The sequence below is a fragment of the Ambystoma mexicanum genome, unplaced genomic scaffold (genome assembly GCF_040938575.1).
Source record: "Ambystoma mexicanum isolate Mex_15411 unplaced genomic scaffold, UKY_AmexF1_1 Mex_scaf20, whole genome shotgun sequence".
NCBI lineage: Eukaryota > Metazoa > Chordata > Amphibia > Caudata > Ambystomatidae > Ambystoma > Ambystoma mexicanum.
The window spans coordinates 657,099-670,779 of NW_027182434.1; the positions used below are offsets into that span (position 1 = coordinate 657,099).

Genomic DNA, 13,681 nt, shown 5'->3' on the forward strand with positions numbered 1-13,681 from the left:
CGAAACCCAGGAGCTCTTGCGTTGAGCTGTGACGCGTCCTGGGAAGACCTCCCGTTGCAGCGGAATGAGCCCCACTTCCAGGGCGTGCTGGTAGCAAATTTCCCACAGCCCACAGGGAGCAAACGATCCCAGGTGTGATGTATCACCAGGAGAGGCTGAGATGAGAGTAAGGGTTCACGCGTGTGCCCGGACCGAGGTTAATGATGGGATTAGAGCTAGGGTTAGATGCAGGGAAAGAGTGAGAGTTATAATTAGGGATAAAGCTAACAGGTGATCATTACTCGTCATGTAACATGATACAAAGGGTCAGAAGAGGAACTGATTCAGGGTTACAATTTGGACTTCGCAGACAACAGGAGCACTAAATGGTGCTGAGGGGGACTCAATAAAGTGGACCGGCCGCCTAATGTAAGCAATTGTGCACAAATATTGTACGATGACTAGCGTTGCCGGTGCTTTTTTCTTAAAGAGTCAGTTCTTGGCACCCATTCCCTACTTGACTCAGCCTAATCTTCAAGAATATTTGTCAAGAACTAAAAAAAATCCAGAAAAGGTTTAACCTCCCCGGTCTCCCGCGTGACAGGCGGGGATACTGACCACTATACTAACGAGGAGACGTGAGGGCATGAAATGAACAGCTGCTGATGTCTGCACAGCATCCAGCGACCACCTAGATGGCCTAGGGGGTCTCATTTTCCCCCGTCAAACGGCTTGCCCGATCTAAGGCTAATTTCTTTCTTTTTATCGGCACCAGGCTTAAAACTCAGTTTAAGGCGATAGTTCCGGGCTATGTTTGACTCCAGAGTTGAATCTGTCATCCCGCATTTCCTCAGCAAATCAAGCTACCCATCTCAAGTCTCATGAGCTGAGGACGGCAAAGTCCCTGTGGGCTTAGGACAGTCAAAGAAACCCCTGGGCTGCATGCTAAGCCCCTTTTCGGCTTCACTTTCCGAATCCTGCCCTAGCTTGCGATTAGTTTTTTTCTCACTTCTTGCCCCCAACTCCCACCTTGCCTCATGGTCTCCCCTCCTCTGCGCACCTGACAGTTTGCCTGCCCTTCCACTGCCTGTCTCCAGACTTTCCAAGGAGAAAAGGCAAAGCACTAAAGCGGGCCGGGCAACGGGTCAAGTTCCGCTTTCGGCGACTAGCAGGGAGGTAGCGTGGCCGAGCGGTCTAAGGTGCTGGATTAAGGCTCCAGTCTCTTCGGAGGCGTGGGTTCAAATCCCACCGCTGCCACTTTTCCTGGCCTTGCATTTTAAAGAAGAACGTAACGTTGACCTCTTCCTTCATTAGTGCCAGCTCTGTCGCAATGAGCAAGCGGATGGTATGCCACACCCTGCAGGAAAAAGGTTTCGCTTCTGACGTCTTGCTTTTCTGGACATCCAGTCTCAAGTTTCCCATCTGGAACGGCGCTCCCTGCTGCTTTGTGAAGGCTTGCTGCAAGAGCCTTCGAAACCCAGGAGCTCTTGCGTTGAGCTGTGACGCGTCCTGGGAAGACCTCCCGTTGCAGCGGAATGAGCCCCACTTCCAGGGCGTGCTGGTAGCAAATTTCCCACAGCCCACAGGGAGCAAACGATCCCAGGTGTGTTGTATCACCAGGAGAGGCTGAGATGAGAGTAAGGGTTCACGCGTGTGCCCGGACCGAGGTTAATGATGGGATTAGAGCTAGGGTTAGATGCAGGGAAAGAGTGAGAGTTATAATTAGGGATAAAGCTAACAGGTGATCATTACTCGTCATGTAACATGATACAAAGGGTCAGAAGAGGAACTGATTCAGGGTTACAATTTGGACTTCGCAGACAACAGGAGCACTAAATGGTGCTGAGGGGGACTCAATAAAGTGGACCGGCCGCCTAATGTAAGCAATTGTGCACAAATATTGTACGATGACTAGCGTTGCCGGTGCTTTTTTCTTAAAGAGTCAGTTCTTGGCACCCATTCCCTACTTGACTCAGCCTAATCTTCAAGAATATTTGTCAAGAACTAAAAAAAATCCAGAAAAGGTTTAACCTCCCCGTCGGGGAATTGAACCCCGGTCTCCCGCGTGACAGGCGGGGATACTGACCACTATACTAACGAGGAGACGTGAGGGCATGAAATGAACAGCTGCTGATGTCTGCACAGCATCCAGCGACCACCTAGATGGCCTAGGGGGTCTCATTTTCCCCCGTCAAACGGCTTGCCCGATCTAAGGCTAATTTCTTTCTTTTTATCGGCACCAGGCTTAAAACTCAGTTTAAGGCGATAGTTCCGGGCTATGTTTGACTCCAGAGTTGAATCTGTCATCCCGCATTTCCTCAGCAAATCAAGCTACCCATCTCAAGTCTCATGAGCTGAGGACGGCAAAGTCCCTGTGGGCTTAGGACAGTCAAAGAAACCCCTGGGCTGCATGCTAAGCCCCTTTTCGGCTTCACTTTCCGAATCCTGCCCTAGCTTGCGATTAGTTTTTTTCTCACTTCTTGCCCCCATCTCCCACCTTGCCTCATGGTCTCCCCTCCTCTGCGCACCTGACAGTTTGCCTGCCCTTCCACTGCCTGTCTCCAGACTTTCCAAGGAGAAAAGGCAAAGCACTAAAGCGGGCCGGGCAACGGGTCAAGTTCCGCTTTCGGCGACTAGCAGGGAGGTAGCGTGGCCGAGCGGTCTAAGGTGCTGGATTAAGGCTCCAGTCTCTTCGGAGGCGTGGGTTCAAATCCCACCGCTGCCACTTTTCCTGGCCTTGCATTTTAAAGAAGAACGTAACGTTGACCTCTTCCTTCATTAGTGCCACCTCTGTCGCAATGAGCAAGCGGATGGTATGCCACACCCTGCAGGAAAAAGGTTTCGCTTCTGACGTCTTGCTTTTCTGGACATCCAGTCTCAAGTTTCCCATCTGGAACGGCGCTCCCTGCTGCTTTGTGAAGGCTTGCTGCAAGAGCCTTCGAAACCCAGGAGCTCTTGCGTTGAGCTGTGACGCGTCCTGGGAAGACCTCCCGTTGCAGCGGAATGAGCCCCACTTCCAGGGCGTGCTGGTAGCAAATTTCCCACAGCCCACAGGGAGCAAACGATCCCAGGTGTGATGTATCACCAGGAGAGGCTGAGATGAGAGTAAGGGTTCACGCGTGTGCCCGGACCGAGGTTAATGATGGGATTAGAGCTAGGGTTAGATGCAGGGAAAGAGTGAGAGTTATAATTAGGGATAAAGCTAACAGGTGATCATTACTCGTCATGTAACATGATACAAAGGGTCAGAAGAGGAACTGATTCAGGGTTACAATTTGGACTTCGCAGACAACAGGAGCACTAAATGGTGCTGAGGGGGACTCAATAAAGTGGACCGGCCGCCTAATGTAAGCAATTGTGCACAAATATTGTACGATGACTAGCGTTGCCGGTGCTTTTTTCTTAAAGAGTCAGTTCTTGGCACCCATTCCCTACTTGACTCAGCCTAATCTTCAAGAATATTTGTCAAGAACTAAAAAAAATCCAGAAAAGGTTTAACCTCCCGGTCTCCCGCGTGACAGGCGGGGATACTGACCACTATACTAACGAGGAGACGTGAGGGCATGAAATGAACAGCTGCTGATGTCTGCACAGCATCCAGCGACCACCTAGATGGCCTAGGGGGTCTCATTTTCCCCCGTCAAACGGCTTGCCCGATCTAAGGCTAATTTCTTTCTTTTTATCGGCACCAGGCTTAAAACTCAGTTTAAGGCGATAGTTCCGGGCTATGTTTGACTCCAGAGTTGAATCTGTCATCCCGCATTTCCTCAGCAAATCAAGCTACCCATCTCAAGTCTCATGAGCTGAGGACGGCAAAGTCCCTGTGGGCTTAGGACAGTCAAAGAAACCCCTGGGCTGCATGCTAAGCCCCTTTTCGGCTTCACTTTCCGAATCCTGCCCTAGCTTGCGATTAGTTTTTTCCTCACTTCTTGCCCCCATCTCCCACCTTGCCTCATGGTCTCCCCTCCTCTGCGCACCTGACAGTTTGCCTGCCCTTCCACTGCCTGTCTCCAGACTTTCCAAGGAGAAAAGGCAAAGCACTAAAGCGGGCCGGGCAACGGGTCAAGTTCCGCTTTCGGCGACTAGCAGGGAGGTAGCGTGGCCGAGCGGTCTAAGGCGCTGGATTAAGGCTCCAGTCTCTTCGGAGGCGTGGGTTCAAATCCCACCGCTGCCACTTTTCCTGGCCTTGAATTTTAAAGAAGAACGTAACGTTGACCTCTTCCTTCATTAGTGCCACCTCTGTCGCAATGAGCAAGCGGATGGTATGCCACACCCTGCAGGAAAAAGGTTTCGCTTCTGACGTCTTGCTTTTCTGGACATCCAGTCTCAAGTTTCCCATCTGGAACGGCGCTCCCTGCTGCTTTGTGAAGACTTGCTGCAAGAGCCTTCGAAACCCAGGAGCTCTTGCGTTGAGCTGTGACGCGTCCTGGGAAGACCTCCCGTTGCAGCGGAATGAGCCCCACTTCCAGGGCGTGCTGGTAGCAAATTTCCCACAGCCCACAGGGAGCAAACGATCCCAGGTGTGATGTATCACCAGGAGAGGCTGAGATGAGAGTAAGGGTTCACGCGTGTGCCCGGACCGAGGTTAATGATGGGATTAGAGCTAGGGTTAGATGCAGGGAAAGAGTGAGAGTTATAATTAGGGATAAAGCTAACAGGTGATCATTACTCGTCATGTAACATGATACAAAGGGTCAGAAGAGGAACTGATTCAGGGTTACAATTTGGACTTCGCAGACAACAGGAGCACTAAATGGTGCTGAGGGGGACTCAATAAAGTGGACCGGCCGCCTAATGTAAGCAATTGTGCACAAATATTGTACGATGACTAGCGTTGCCGGTGCTTTTTTCTTAAAGAGTCAGTTCTTGGCACCCATTCCCTACTTGACTCAGCCTAATCTTCAAGAATATTTGTCAAGAACTAAAAAAAATCCAGAAAAGGTTTAACCTCCCCGTCGGGGAACCCCGGTCTCCCGCGTGACAGGCGGGGATACTGACCACTATACTAACGAGGAGACGTGAGGGCATGAAATGAACAGCTGCTGATGTCTGCACAGCATCCAGCGACCACCTAGATGGCCTAGGGGGTCTCATTTTCCCCCGTCAAACGGCTTGCCCGATCTAAGGCTAATTTCTTTCTTTTTATCGGCACCAGGCTTAAAACTCAGTTTAAGGCGATAGTTCCGGGCTATGTTTGACTCCAGAGTTGAATCTGTCATCCCGCATTTCCTCAGCAAATCAAGCTACCCATCTCAAGTCTCATGAGCTGAGGACGGCAAAGTCCCTGTGGGCTTAGGACAGTCAAAGAAACCCCTGGGCTGCATGCTAAGCCCCTTTTCGGCTTCACTTTCCGAATCCTGCCCTAGCTTGCGATTAGTTTTTTTCTCACTTCTTGCCCCCATCTCCCACCTTGCCTCATGGTCTCCCCTCCTCTGCGCACCTGACAGTTTGCCTGCCCTTCCACTGCCTGTCTCCAGACTTTCCAAGGAGAAAAGGCAAAGCACTAAAGCGGGCCGGGCAACGGGTCAAGTTCCGCTTTCGGCGACTAGCAGGGAGGTAGCGTGGCCGAGCGGTCTAAGGCGCTGGATTAAGGCTCCAGTCTCTTCGGAGGCGTGGGTTCAAATCCCACCGCTGCCACTTTTCCTGGCCTTGCATTTTAAAGAAGAACGTAACGTTGACCTCTTCCTTCATTAGTGCCACCTCTGTCGCAATGAGCAAGCGGATGGTATGCCACACCCTGCAGGAAAAAGGTTTCGCTTCTGACGTCTTGCTTTTCTGGACATCCAGTCTCAAGTTTCCCATCTGGAACGGCGCTCCCTGCTGCTTTGTGAAGACTTGCTGCAAGAGCCTTCGAAACCCAGGAGCTCTTGCGTTGAGCTGTGACGCGTCCTGGGAAGACCTCCCGTTGCAGCGGAATGAGCCCCACTTCCAGGGCGTGCTGGTAGCAAATTTCCCACAGCCCACAGGGAGCAAACGATCCCAGGTGTGATGTATCACCAGGAGAGGCTGAGATGAGAGTAAGGGTTCACGCGTGTGCCCGGACCGAGGTTAATGATGGGATTAGAGCTAGGGTTAGATGCAGGGAAAGAGTGAGAGTTATAATTAGGGATAAAGCTAACAGGTGATCATTACTCGTCATGTAACATGATACAAAGGGTCAGAAGAGGAACTGATTCAGGGTTACAATTTGGACTTCGCAGACAACAGGAGCACTAAATGGTGCTGAGGGGGACTCAATAAAGTGGACCGGCCGCCTAATGTAAGCAATTGTGCACAAATATTGTACGATGACTAGCGTTGCCGGTGCTTTTTTCTTAAAGAGTCAGTTCTTGGCACCCATTCCCTACTTGACTCAGCCTAATCTTCAAGAATATTTGTCAAGAACTAAAAAAAATCCAGAAAAGGTTTAACCTCCCCGTCGGGGCCGGTCTCCCGCGTGACAGGCGGGGATACTGACCACTATACTAACGAGGAGACGTGAGGGCATGAAATGAACAGCTGCTGATGTCTGCACAGCATCCAGCGACCACCTAGATGGCCTAGGGGGTCTCATTTTCCCCCGTCAAACGGCTTGCCCGATCTAAGGCTAATTTCTTTCTTTTTATCGGCACCAGGCTTAAAACTCAGTTTAAGGCGATAGTTCCGGGCTATGTTTGACTCCAGAGTTGAATCTGTCATCCCGCATTTCCTCAGCAAATCAAGCTACCCATCTCAAGTCTCATGAGCTGAGGACGGCAAAGTCCCTGTGGGCTTAGGACAGTCAAAGAAACCCCTGGGCTGCATGCTAAGCCCCTTTTCGGCTTCACTTTCCGAATCCTGCCCTAGCTTGCGATTAGTTTTTTTCTCACTTCTTGCCCCCAACTCCCACCTTGCCTCATGGTCTCCCCTCCTCTGCGCACCTGACAGTTTGCCTGCCCTTCCACTGCCTGTCTCCAGACTTTCCAAGGAGAAAAGGCAAAGCACTAAAGCGGGCCGGGCAACGGGTCAAGTTCCGCTTTCGGCGACTAGCAGGGAGGTAGCGTGGCCGAGCGGTCTAAGGTGCTGGATTAAGGCTCCAGTCTCTTCGGAGGCGTGGGTTCAAATCCCACCGCTGCCACTTTTCCTGGCCTTGCATTTTAAAGAAGAACGTAACGTTGACCTCTTCCTTCATTAGTGCCAGCTCTGTCGCAATGAGCAAGCGGATGGTATGCCACACCCTGCAGGAAAAAGGTTTCGCTTCTGACGTCTTGCTTTTCTGGACATCCAGTCTCAAGTTTCCCATCTGGAACGGCGCTCCCTGCTGCTTTGTGAAGGCTTGCTGCAAGAGCCTTCGAAACCCAGGAGCTCTTGCGTTGAGCTGTGACGCGTCCTGGGAAGACCTCCCGTTGCAGCGGAATGAGCCCCACTTCCAGGGCGTGCTGGTAGCAAATTTCCCACAGCCCACAGGGAGCAAACGATCCCAGGTGTGATGTATCACCAGGAGAGGCTGAGATGAGAGTAAGGGTTCACGCGTGTGCCCGGACCGAGGTTAATGATGGGATTAGAGCTAGGGTTAGATGCAGGGAAAGAGTGAGAGTTATAATTAGGGATAAAGCTAACAGGTGATCATTACTCGTCATGTAACATGATACAAAGGGTCAGAAGAGGAACTGATTCAGGGTTACAATTTGGACTTCGCAGACAACAGGAGCACTAAATGGTGCTGAGGGGGACTCAATAAAGTGGACCGGCCGCCTAATGTAAGCAATTGTGCACAAATATTGTACGATGACTAGCGTTGCCGGTGCTTTTTTCTTAAAGAGTCAGTTCTTGGCACCCATTCCCTACTTGACTCAGCCTAATCTTCAAGAATATTTGTCAAGAACTAAAAAAAATCCAGAAAAGGTTTAACCTCCCCGTCGGGGAATTGAACCGGGGATACTGACCACTATACTAACGAGGAGACGTGAGGGCATGAAATGAACAGCTGCTGATGTCTGCACAGCATCCAGCGACCACCTAGATGGCCTAGGGGGTCTCATTTTCCCCCGTCAAACGGCTTGCCCGATCTAAGGCTAATTTCTTTCTTTTTATCGGCACCAGGCTTAAAACTCAGTTTAAGGCGATAGTTCCGGGCTATGTTTGACTCCAGAGTTGAATCTGTCATCCCGCATTTCCTCAGCAAATCAAGCTACCCATCTCAAGTCTCATGAGCTGAGGACGGCAAAGTCCCTGTGGGCTTAGGACAGTCAAAGAAACCCCTGGGCTGCATGCTAAGCCCCTTTTCGGCTTCACTTTCCGAATCCTGCCCTAGCTTGCGATTAGTTTTTTTCTCACTTCTTGCCCCCATCTCCCACCTTGCCTCATGGTCTCCCCTCCTCTGCGCACCTGACAGTTTGCCTGCCCTTCCACTGCCTGTCTCCAGACTTTCCAAGGAGAAAAGGCAAAGCACTAAAGCGGGCCGGGCAACGGGTCAAGTTCCGCTTTCGGCGACTAGCAGGGAGGTAGCGTGGCCGAGCGGTCTAAGGCGCTGGATTAAGGCTCCAGTCTCTTCGGAGGCGTGGGTTCAAATCCCACCGCTGCCACTTTTCCTGGCCTTGCATTTTAAAGAAGAACGTAACGTTGACCTCTTCCTTCATTAGTGCCACCTCTGTCGCAATGAGCAAGCGGATGGTATGCCACACCCTGCAGGAAAAAGGTTTCGCTTCTGACGTCTTGCTTTTCTGGACATCCAGTCTCAAGTTTCCCATCTGGAACGGCGCTCCCTGCTGCTTTGTGAAGGCTTGCTGCAAGAGCCTTCGAAACCCAGGAGCTCTTGCGTTGAGCTGTGACGCGTCCTGGGAAGACCTCCCGTTGCAGCGGAATGAGCCCCACTTCCAGGGCGTGCTGGTAGCAAATTTCCCACAGCCCACAGGGAGCAAACGATCCCAGGTGTGATGTATCACCAGGAGAGGCTGAGATGAGAGTAAGGGTTCACGCGTGTGCCCGGACCGAGGTTAATGATGGGATTAGAGCTAGGGTTAGATGCAGGGAAAGAGTGAGAGTTATAATTAGGGATAAAGCTAACAGGTGATCATTACTCGTCATGTAACATGATACAAAGGGTCAGAAGAGGAACTGATTCAGGGTTACAATTTGGACTTCGCAGACAACAGGAGCACTAAATGGTGCTGAGGGGGACTCAATAAAGTGGACCGGCCGCCTAATGTAAGCAATTGTGCACAAATATTGTACGATGACTAGCGTTGCCGGTGCTTTTTTCTTAAAGAGTCAGTTCTTGGCACCCATTCCCTACTTGACTCAGCCTAATCTTCAAGAATATTTGTCAAGAACTAAAAAAAATCCAGAAAAGGTTTAACCTCCCCGGTCTCCCGCGTGACAGGCGGGGATACTGACCACTATACTAACGAGGAGACGTGAGGGCATGAAATGAACAGCTGCTGATGTCTGCACAGCATCCAGCGACCACCTAGATGGCCTAGGGGGTCTCATTTTCCCCCGTCAAACGGCTTGCCCGATCTAAGGCTAATTTCTTTCTTTTTATCGGCACCAGGCTTAAAACTCAGTTTAAGGCGATAGTTCCGGGCTATGTTTGACTCCAGAGTTGAATCTGTCATCCCGCATTTCCTCAGCAAATCAAGCTACCCATCTCAAGTCTCATGAGCTGAGGACGGCAAAGTCCCTGTGGGCTTAGGACAGTCAAAGAAACCCCTGGGCTGCATGCTAAGCCCCTTTTCGGCTTCACTTTCCGAATCCTGCCCTAGCCTGCGATTAGTTTTTTTCTCACTTCTTGCCCCCAACTCCCACCTTGCCTCATGGTCTCCCCTCCTCTGCGCACCTGACAGTTTGCCTGCCCTTCAACTGCCTGTCTCCAGACTTTCCAAGGAGAAAAGGCAAAGCACTAAAGCGGGCCGGGCAACGGGTCAAGTTCCGCTTTCGGCGACTAGCAGGGAGGTAGCGTGGCAGAGCGGTCTAAGGCGCTGGATTAAGGCTCCAGTCTCTTCGGAGGCGTGGGTTCAAATCCCACCGCTGCCACTTTTCCTGGCCTTGCATTTTAAAGAAGAACGTAACGTTGACCTCTTCCTTCATTAGTGCCACCTCTGTCGCAATGAGCAAGCGGATGGTATGCCACACCCTGCAGGAAAAAGGTTTCGCTTCTGACGTCTTGCTTTTCTGGACATCCAGTCTCAAGTTTCCCATCTGGAACGGCGCTCCCTGCTGCTTTGTGAAGACTTGCTGCAAGAGCCTTCGAAACCCAGGAGCTCCTGCGTTGAGCTGTGACGCGTCCTGGGAAGACCTCCCGTTGCAGCGGAATGAGCCCCACTTCCAGGGCGTGCTGGTAGCAAATTTCCCACAGCCCACAGGGAGCAAACGATCCCAGGTGTGATGTATCACCAGGAGAGGCTGAGATGAGAGTAAGGGTTCACGCGTGTGCCCGGACCGAGGTTAATGATGGGATTAGAGCTAGGGTTAGATGCAGGGAAAGAGTGAGAGTTATAATTAGGGATAAAGCTAACAGGTGATCATTACTCGTCATGTAACATGATACAAAGGGTCAGAAGAGGAACTGATTCAGGGTTACAATTTGGACTTCGCAGACAACAGGAGCACTAAATGGTGCTGAGGGGGACTCAATAAAGTGGACCGGCCGCCTAATGTAAGCAATTGTGCACAAATATTGTACGATGACTAGCGTTGCCGGTGCTTTTTTCTTAAAGAGTCAGTTCTTGGCACCCATTCCCTACTTGACTCAGCCTAATCTTCAAGAATATTTGTCAAGAACTAAAAAAAATCCAGAAAAGGTTTAACCTCCCCGTCGGGGCCGGTCTCCCGCGTGACAGGCGGGGATACTGACCACTATACTAACGAGGAGACGTGAGGGCATGAAATGAACAGCTGCTGATGTCTGCACAGCATCCAGCGACCACCTAGATGGCCTAGGGGGTCTCATTTTCCCCCGTCAAACGGCTTGCCCGATCTAAGGCTAATTTCTTTCTTTTTATCGGCACCAGGCTTAAAACTCAGTTTAAGGCGATAGTTCCGGGCTATGTTTGACTCCAGAGTTGAATCTGTCATCCCGCATTTCCTCAGCAAATCAAGCTACCCATCTCAAGTCTCATGAGCTGAGGACGGCAAAGTCCCTGTGGGCTTAGGACAGTCAAAGAAACCCCTGGGCTGCATGCTAAGCCCCTTTTCGGCTTCACTTTCCGAATCCTGCCCTAGCTTGCGATTAGTTTTTTTCTCACTTCTTGCCCCCAACTCCCACCTTGCCTCATGGTCTCCCCTCCTCTGCGCACCTGACAGTTTGCCTGCCCTTCCACTGCCTGTCTCCAGACTTTCCAAGGAGAAAAGGCAAAGCACTAAAGCGGGCCGGGCAACGGGTCAAGTTCCGCTTTCGGCGACTAGCAGGGAGGTAGCGTGGCCGAGCGGTCTAAGGTGCTGGATTAAGGCTCCAGTCTCTTCGGAGGCGTGGGTTCAAATCCCACCGCTGCCACTTTTCCTGGCCTTGCATTTTAAAGAAGAACGTAACGTTGACCTCTTCCTTCATTAGTGCCAGCTCTGTCGCAATGAGCAAGCGGATGGTATGCCACACCCTGCAGGAAAAAGGTTTCGCTTCTGACGTCTTGCTTTTCTGGACATCCAGTCTCAAGTTTCCCATCTGGAACGGCGCTCCCTGCTGCTTTGTGAAGGCTTGCTGCAAGAGCCTTCGAAACCCAGGAGCTCTTGCGTTGAGCTGTGACGCGTCCTGGGAAGACCTCCCGTTGCAGCGGAATGAGCCCCACTTCCAGGGCGTGCTGGTAGCAAATTTCCCACAGCCCACAGGGAGCAAACGATCCCAGGTGTGATGTATCACCAGGAGAGGCTGAGATGAGAGTAAGGGTTCACGCGTGTGCCCGGACCGAGGTTAATGATGGGATTAGAGCTAGGGTTAGATGCAGGGAAAGAGTGAGAGTTATAATTAGGGATAAAGCTAACAGGTGATCATTACTCGTCATGTAACATGATACAAAGGGTCAGAAGAGGAACTGATTCAGGGTTACAATTTGGACTTCGCAGACAACAGGAGCACTAAATGGTGCTGAGGGGGACTCAATAAAGTGGACCGGCCGCCTAATGTAAGCAATTGTGCACAAATATTGTACGATGACTAGCGTTGCCGGTGCTTTTTTCTTAAAGAGTCAGTTCTTGGCACCCATTCCCTACTTGACTCAGCCTAATCTTCAAGAATATTTGTCAAGAACTAAAAAAAATCCAGAAAAGGTTTAACCTCCCCGTCGGGGAATTGAACCCCGGTCTCCCGCGTGACAGGCGGGGATACTGACCACTATACTAACGAGGAGACGTGAGGGCATGAAATGAACAGCTGCTGATGTCTGCACAGCATCCAGCGACCACCTAGATGGCCTAGGGGGTCTCATTTTCCCCCGTCAAACGGCTTGCCCGATCTAAGGCTAATTTCTTTCTTTTTATCGGCACCAGGCTTAAAACTCAGTTTAAGGCGATAGTTCCGGGCTATGTTTGACTCCAGAGTTGAATCTGTCATCCCGCATTTCCTCAGCAAATCAAGCTACCCATCTCAAGTCTCATGAGCTGAGGACGGCAAAGTCCCTGTGGGCTTAGGACAGTCAAAGAAACCCCTGGGCTGCATGCTAAGCCCCTTTTCGGCTTCACTTTCCGAATCCTGCCCTAGCTTGCGATTAGTTTTTTTCTCACTTCTTGCCCCCATCTCCCACCTTGCCTCATGGTCTCCCCTCCTCTGCGCACCTGACAGTTTGCCTGCCCTTCCACTGCCTGTCTCCAGACTTTCCAAGGAGAAAAGGCAAAGCACTAAAGCGGGCCGGGCAACGGGTCAAGTTCCGCTTTCGGCGACTAGCAGGGAGGTAGCGTGGCCGAGCGGTCTAAGGCGCTGGATTAAGGCTCCAGTCTCTTCGGAGGCGTGGGTTCAAATCCCACCGCTGCCACTTTTCCTGGCCTTGCATTTTAAAGAAGAACGTAACGTTGACCTCTTCCTTCATTAGTGCCACCTCTGTCGCAATGAGCAAGCGGATGGTATGCCACACCCTGCAGGAAAAAGGTTTCGCTTCTGACGTCTTGCTTTTCTGGACATCCAGTCTCAAGTTTCCCATCTGGAACGGCGCTCCCTGCTGCTTTGTGAAGACTTGCTGCAAGAGCCTTCGAAACCCAGGAGCTCTTGCGTTGAGCTGTGACGCGTCCTGGGAAGACCTCCCGTTGCAGCGGAATGAGCCCCACTTCCAGGGCGTGCTGGTAGCAAATTTCCCACAGCCCACAGGGAGCAAACGATCCCAGGTGTGATGTATCACCAGGAGAGGCTGAGATGAGAGTAAGGGTTCACGCGTGTGCCCGGACCGAGGTTAATGATGGGATTAGAGCTAGGGTTAGATGCAGGGAAAGAGTGAGAGTTATAATTAGGGATAAAGCTAACAGGTGATCAGTACTCGTCATGTAACATGATACAAAGGGTCAGAAGAGGAACTGATTCAGGGTTACAATTTGGACTTCGCAGACAACAGGAGCACTAAATGGTGCTGAGGGGGACTCAATAAAGTGGACCGGCCGCCTAATGTAAGCAATTGTGCACAAATATTGTACGATGACTAGCGTTGCCGGTGCTTTTTTCTTAAAGAGTCAGTTCTTGGCACCCATTCCCTACTTGACTCAGCCTAATCTTCAAGAATATTTGTCAAGAACTAAAAAAAATCCAGAAAAGGTTTAACCTCCCCGT

At 51.1% G+C, this 13,681-nt stretch overlaps 2 non-coding genes across 2 annotated transcripts; both read right to left on the bottom strand.

Moving 5' to 3' along the window:
• Window positions 1-2,010: 2,010 nt before the first annotated feature.
• On the bottom strand, window positions 2,011-2,082 carry TRNAD-GUC (transfer RNA aspartic acid (anticodon GUC)). Its single transcript has one exon. It is a non-coding gene; the product is annotated as a tRNA-Asp (tRNA).
• A 10,123-nt stretch (window positions 2,083-12,205) lies between these two features.
• Window positions 12,206-12,277, bottom strand: TRNAD-GUC (transfer RNA aspartic acid (anticodon GUC)). The gene has a single exon. It is a non-coding gene; the product is annotated as a tRNA-Asp (tRNA).
• Between the last annotated feature and the right edge of the window lie 1,404 nt (window positions 12,278-13,681).